The 7,023-nt window shown below is 50.6% G+C and overlaps 1 protein-coding gene across 4 annotated transcripts in view; it reads left to right on the top strand.

Moving 5' to 3' along the window:
* The first annotated feature begins 736 nt into the window (after positions 1–736).
* Positions 737–7,023, top strand: part of LOC128666755 (oocyte zinc finger protein XlCOF7.1-like) — a 278,254-nt gene continuing 271,967 nt past the window's right edge. For 3 of the 4 annotated variants that reach the window (XM_053721526.1, XM_053721523.1, XM_053721525.1), the window contains exon 1: positions 771–856. The gene's annotated coding sequence lies outside the window, so the exon portion shown is untranslated. The other variant, XM_053721524.1, reaches the window with a different exon arrangement.

Genomic DNA, 7,023 nt, shown 5'->3' with positions numbered 1-7,023 from the left:
TATATAATATATTCCCTCTGTATCACACACATACACAGATATATAATATATTCCCTCTGTATCACACACATATACAGATATATAATATATTCCCTCTGTATCACACACATATACAGATATATAATATATTCCCTCTGTATCACACACATACACAAATATATAATATATTCCCTCTGTATCACACACATATACAGATATATAATATATTCCCTCTGTATCACACACATATACAGATATATAATATATTCCCTCTGTATAACACACATACACAGATATATAATATATTCCCTCTGTATAACACACATATACAGATATATACTATATTCCCTCTGTATCACACACATACACAGATATATAATATATTCCCTCTGTATCACACACATATACAGATATATAATATATTCCCTCTGTATCACACACATATACAGATATATACTAAATTCCCTCTGTATCACACACATACACAGATATATAATATATTCCCTCTGTATAACACACATATACAGATATATAATATATTCCCTCTGTACACACACGTATACAATATATATTCCCTCTGTATAACACACATACACAGATATATAACATTGTACTGATGCTATATATTTCTGCCTTATACTACACGTATAGTCTGCACAGATAGAGAACATTGCTTTGTTTGTCCCGACCATGGTTGCAGCTAGTTCCCCTCCTGCTGTAGAACCATTTGATGCCACGTGACCCCAGTGACAACATCGGTACTTTAGCCGGAAGGGACCAAGGTACTGTAGTTCAACTTCATTATTGTTCTACACAAGTGACTTGTTCAGTGAGTTTCAGCTGTGCGGGTCACACGGGAGACAGCTGTTGTCTGAGGGTGAGGTCTAATGTGCGGGTCACACGGGATCCAGCTGTTGTCTGAGGGTGAGGTCACGTAGGGTGGTCTGATGTGCGGGTCACACGGGATCTAGCTGTTGTCTGAGGGTGAGCTCTGATGTGCGGGTCACACGGGATCTAGCTGTTGTCTGAGGGTGAGGTCTGATGTGCGGGTCACACGGGATCCAGCTGTTGTCTGAGGGTGAGTGAGGTCTGATGTGCGGGTCACACGGGATCCAGCTGTTGTCTGAGGGTGAGTGAGGTCTGATGTGCGGATCACACGGGAGACAGCTGTTGTCTGAGGGTGAGTGAGGTCTGATGTGCGGGTTACACGGGATCCAGCTGTTGTCTGAGGGTGAGTGAGGTCTGATGTGCGGGTCACACGGGATCCAGCTGTTGTCTGAGGGTGAGTGAGGTCTGATGTGCGGGTCACACGGGATCCAGCTGTTGTCTGAGGGTGAGTGAGGTCTGATGTGCGGGTCACACGGGAGACAGCTGTTGTCTGAGGGTGAGTGAGGTCTGAAGTGCGGTTCACACGGGATCCAGCTGTTGTCTGAGGGTGAGGTCTGATGTGCGGGTCACACGGGAGACAGCTGTTGGTCTGAGGGTGAGTGAGGTCTGATGTGCGGGTCACACGGGAGACAGGCAGCTGTTGTCTGAGGGTGAGGTCTGATGTGCGGGTCACACGGGAGACAGCTGTTGTCTGAGGGTGAGTGAGGTCTGATGTGCGGGTCACACGGGATCCAGCTGTTGTCTGAGGGTGAGTGAGGTCTGATGTGCTGGTCACACGGGATCCAGCTGTTGTCTGAGGGTGAGGTCTGATGTGCGGGTCACACGGGAGACAGCTGTTGTCTGAGGGTGAGTGAGGTCTGATGTGCGGGTCACACGGGATCCAGCTGTTGTCTGAGGGTGAGTGAGGTCTGATGTGCGGGTCACATGGGATCCAGCTGTTGTCTGAGGGTGAGGTCTGATGTGCGGGTCACACGGGAGACAGCTGTTGGTCTGAGGGTGAGTGAGGTCTGATGTGCGGGTCACACGGGAGACAGGCAGCTGTTGTCTGAGGGTGAGGTCTGATGTGCGGGTCACACGGGAGACAGGCAGCTGTTGTCTGAGGGTGAGGTCTGATGTGCGGGTCACACGGGATCCAGCTGTTGTCTGAGGGTGAGGTCTGATGTGCGGGTCACACGGGAGACAGCTGTTGGTCTGAGGGTGAGTGAGGTCTGATGTGCGGGTCACACGGGAGACAGGCAGCTGTTGTCTGAGGGTGAGGTCTGATGTGCGGGTCTCACGGGAGACAGCTGTTGTGTGAGGGTGAGGTCTGATGTGCGGGTCTCACGGGATCCAGCTGTTGTGTGAGGGTGAGGTCTGATGTGCGGGTCACACGGGAGACAGCTGTTGTCTGAGGGTGAGGTCTGATGTGCGGGTCACACGGGAGACAGCTGTTGTCTGAGGGTGAGGTCTGATGTGCGGGTCACACGGGAGACAGCTGTTGTCTGAGGGTGAGGTCTGATGTGTGGGTCACACCAGTGACGTGCAGTGACGTCAGAGACTGGTGAGGCAGTGGCTAGGATACGCCTTCATTCTTTAGATATTTTCTTTTGTTGAAGAAATAGCAATGCACATGGGTGAGCCAATCACATGAGGTATCTATGTGCAGCCACCAATCAGCAGCTACTGAGTATATTTAGATATGATTTTCAACAAAGGACATCAAAAGAATGAAGAAAATTAGATATTAGATGTAAATTGGAAAGTTATTTAAATTTGCATATGGGTTTCATGTCCCTTTAAATGGTGTCTTGGAAAACTGGTCAACTTAGTAAACATCTGATTTTAGTCTAAAAGGATTGTAACAGAAACTCTTGCCAGATAACACAATGCTTGCTCTGATTATGAGATCTAGAAATCCATGCCCATTAAAATATGTTTAAAACATACTTTTTACTTTAAAGGGACATGCCACCCACATTTTTTATTTTATGATTTATAAAGAGAATGCAATTTTAAACATCTTTCTAATTTACTTATATTATCTAATTTGTTGTATTCTCTTGATATTCTTTGATGAAAAGCATATCTAGATATGCTCACTAGCTGCTGATTGGTTGCTGCACATAGAAGCCTCGTGTGATTGGCTCACCATGTGCATTGCTTTTTCTTCAACTGAGGATATTTAAAAAATGAAGCAAAATAAATAATGGAAGTAAATTGTAATGCTGTTTAAATTTCTATTCTATCTGAATCATGAAAGAAAGATTTTGGGTTTAGTGGCCCTTTAATGCTGTAAATTATGCTTATAGATTCTTTCATTACATAAGGGATGAGAGAGTCGGGGGGGGGAAGAGAGACAGAGAGAGAAAGAGACCATGGGGAGAACAACACATAAGGAGAGAGATGGATAGATATATAGAGAGAGAGAGACACACACACACACACACACAAGGGGGGGGGACCACTGCATTTTAAAGTAATAAAACAGCAGAGCTACAGAGAGTTCAGAAAGTAAGACTATACATTAGTACAGAGGCAAGCTGGGTGTAAAGTTTGAGTAAACAAAATACAAAAACGACCCTGCTGTAAAAGAGTAAAAATAACACTAAACCACATTCATTAAATTATCATTTTCACTAACAGAATCCCTTTTTAGTAAAATCTTACTTCAATAAGATGTGGCTAAAACAGTGTTCTCTGTGCCTCTCTCTTCCTGCTCTGTAAGGATTCAGGAAGTGACAGTGGCACATTCCACTGCACTTAGAGGGGAAGAACAGAACTCTCTTTTTCACTTTAGCAAAGCTAGCAGGTTCACAGGACAGCAACAAAATATATGAAAGTTGTTTTTTTTCCGTTTTTTGTTTTGTTTTATATGATTTAACATCCAGCCCCAACCCTATGTTCCACTTACTAATGCCTCTCGCTGGATTGGTTCAGCCCAAATAGGACTGCCTCAAATAAGCAGTTAATGGGCCATGCAATGATCTTAACCACTTGCATCCAGTAGGTGGCGCAGAATGTTGTGTAATGGTGGGCAGACCTGCTTGTGCCTCTTCATTGAACAACATATAGCTGTGAGAAAAAAAAATGCTGGGGAAAAAAAAATACAATTTTTTTTTTTAAAGCCAATAAAAAAAAATATATTTTTGCCCATATGAGAGGTGAAGCACTGCCTCACCTGCCTCTAGTGACTGCACATCACTGGGTCACACGGGATCCAGCTGTTGTTTGAGGGTGAGGTCACCTACGGTGGTCTGATGTGCGGGTCACACGGGATCTAGTTGTTGTCTGAGGGTGAGGTCTGATGTGCGGGTCACACGGGAGACAGCTGTTGTCTGAGGGTGAGGTCTGATGTGCGGGTCTCACCCACACATCAGACCTCACCCTCAGACAACAGCTGTCTCCCGTGTGACCCGCACATCAGACCTCACCCTCAGACAACAGCTGTCTCCCGGGTCACACGGGAGACAGCTGTTGTCTGAGGGTGAGGTCTGATGTGCGGGTCACACGGGAGACAGCTGTTGTCTGAGGGTGAGGTCTGATGTGCGGGTCACACGGGATCCAGCTGTTGTCTGAGGGTGAGGTCTGATGTGCGGGTCTCACGGGAGACAGCTGTTGTCTGAGGGTGAGGTCTGATGTGCGGGTCACACGGGAGACAGCTGTTGTCTGAGGGTGAGGTCTGATGTGCGGGTCACACGGGAGACAGCTGTTGTCTGAGGGTGAGGTCTGATGTGCGGGTCACACGGGAGACAGCTGTTGTCTGAGGGTGAGGTCTGATGTGCGGGTCACATGGGAGACAGCTGTTGTCTGAGGGTGAGGTCGGATGTGCGGGTCACACGGGAGACAGCTGTTGTCTGAGGGTGAGGTCTGATGTGCGGGTCACACGGGAGACAGCTGTTGTCTGAGGGTGAGGTGTGATGTGCGGGTCACACGGGATCCAGCTGTTGTCTGAGGGTGAGGTCTGATGTGCGGGTCACACGGGATACAGGATTAGGGCTGTGTGTGAGGTAGAGGAGAGCTGAGAGAGGGTGAGGATGGGGCTGTGTGTGAGGTAGAGGAGAGATGAGAGGGTGAGAAGGGGCTGTGTGAGGTAGAGGAGAGCTGAGAGGGTGAGGATGGGGCTGTGTGTGAGGTAGAGGAGAGATGAGAGGGTGAGAAGGGGCTGTGTGAGGTAGAGGAGAGCTGAGAGGGTAAGAAAGGGCTGTGTGTGAGGTAGAGGGGAACTGAAAGGGTGAGGAGGGGGCTACCCGAGGGAGAGGGGAACTGAAAGGGTGAGGAGGGGGCTACCCGAGGGAGAGGGGAACTGAAAGGGTGAGGAGGGGGCTACACGAGGGAGAGGGGAACTGAAAGGGTGAGGAAGGGGCTACCCGAGGGAGAGGGGAACTGAAAGGGTGAGGAGGGGGCTACACGAGGGAGAGGGGAACTGAAAGGGTGAGGAAGGGGCTACCCGAGGGAGAGGGGAACTGAGAGGGTGAGGAGGGGGCTCTGCGAGGGTGAGGGGAACTGAGAGGGGGGGGGCTACGCGAGGGCGAGGGGAACTGAGAGGGTGAGGAGGGGGGCTACGCGAGGGTGAGGGGAACTGAGAGGGTGAGGAGGGGGGCTAAGCGAGGGTGAGGAGGGGGGCTACGCGAGGGTGAGGGGAACTGAGAGGATGAGGAGGGGGGGGGCTACGCGAGGGTGAATCTGCAGTACTCTACAGTCGCACAAAGTCTTCTCAATCTGGAAGGTTAAAGTGTCAGACTGGGGATAATCACTGCCTGTCACACAGCTAATTAGGAAGAGAATTCCAGAACTCAAAGAATTACAAATGGTAAAACTCACCGCATGAGGAAGGGCATAAGTCAGTGAGTTTCAGCTGTGCGGGTCACACGGGAGACAGCTGTTGTCTGAGGGTGAGGTCTGATGTGCGGGTCACACAGGATCCAGCTGTTGTCTGAGGGTGAGGTCTGATGTGCGGGTCACACGGGAGACAGCTGTTGTCTGAGGCCGGTGAGGTCTGATGTGCGGGTCTCACGGGAGACAGCTGTTGTCTGAGGGTGAGGTCTGATGTGCGGGTCACACGGGATCCAGCTGTTGTCTGAGGGTGAGGTCACGTAGGGTGGTCTGATCTGCGGGTCACATGGGATCTAGCTGTTGTCTGAGGGTGAGGTCTGATCTGCGGGTCACATGGGATCTAGCTGTTGTCTGAGGGTGAGGTCTGATGTGCGGGTCACACGGGAGACAGCTGTTGTCTGAGGGTGAGGTCGGATGTGCGGGTCACACAGGAGACAGCTGTTGTCTGAGGGTGAGGTCTGATGTGCGGGTCACACGGGAGACAGCTGTTGTCTGAGGGTGAGGTCTGATGTGCGGGTCACACAAGAGACAGCTGTTGTCTGAGGGTGAGTGAGGTCTGATGTGCGGGTCACACGGGATCCAGCTGTTGTCTGAGGGTGAGGTCTGATGTGCGGGTCACACGGGAGACAGCTGTTGTCTGAGGGTGAGGTCTGATGTGCGGGTCACACGGGATCCAGCTGTTGTCTGAGGGTGAGGTCTGATGTGCGGCTCTCACGGGAGACAGCTGTTGTCTGAGGCCGGTGAGGTCTGATGTGCGGGTCACACGGGATCCAGCTGTTGTCTGAGGGTGAGGTCTGATGTGCGGGTCACACGGGAGACAGCTGTTGTCTGAGGGTGAGGTCTGATGTGCGGGTCACACGGGAGACAGCTGTTGTCTGAGGCCGGTGAGGTCTGATGTGCGGGTCTCACGGGAGACAGCTGTTGTCTGAGGCCGGTGAGGTCTGATGTGCGGGTCACACGGGATCCAGCTGTTGTCTGAGGGTGAGGTCTGATGTGCGGGTCACACGGGAGACAGCTGTTGTCTGAAGGTGAGGTCTGATGTGCGGGTCACACGGGAGACAGCTGTTGTCTGAAGGTGAGGTCTGATGTGCGGGTCACACGGGAGACAGCTGTTGTCTGAGGGTGAGGTCTGATGTGCGGGTCACACGGGAGACAGCTGTTGTCTGAAGGTGAGGTCTGATGTGCGGGTCACACGGGAGACAGCTGTTGTCTGAGGGTGAGGTCTGATGTGCGGGTCACACGGGAGACAGCTGTTGTCTGAAGGTGAGGTCTGATGTGCGGGTCACACGGGATACAGGATTAGGGCTGTGTGTGAGGTAGAGGAGAGCTGAGAGAGGGTGAGGA

This window comes from Bombina bombina, chromosome 7 (genome assembly GCF_027579735.1).
Source record: "Bombina bombina isolate aBomBom1 chromosome 7, aBomBom1.pri, whole genome shotgun sequence".
NCBI classification, from domain to species: domain Eukaryota; kingdom Metazoa; phylum Chordata; class Amphibia; order Anura; family Bombinatoridae; genus Bombina; species Bombina bombina.
Note: the sequence above shows the minus strand (reverse complement) of the source record. Positions and strands in the feature narration are given on the sequence as shown.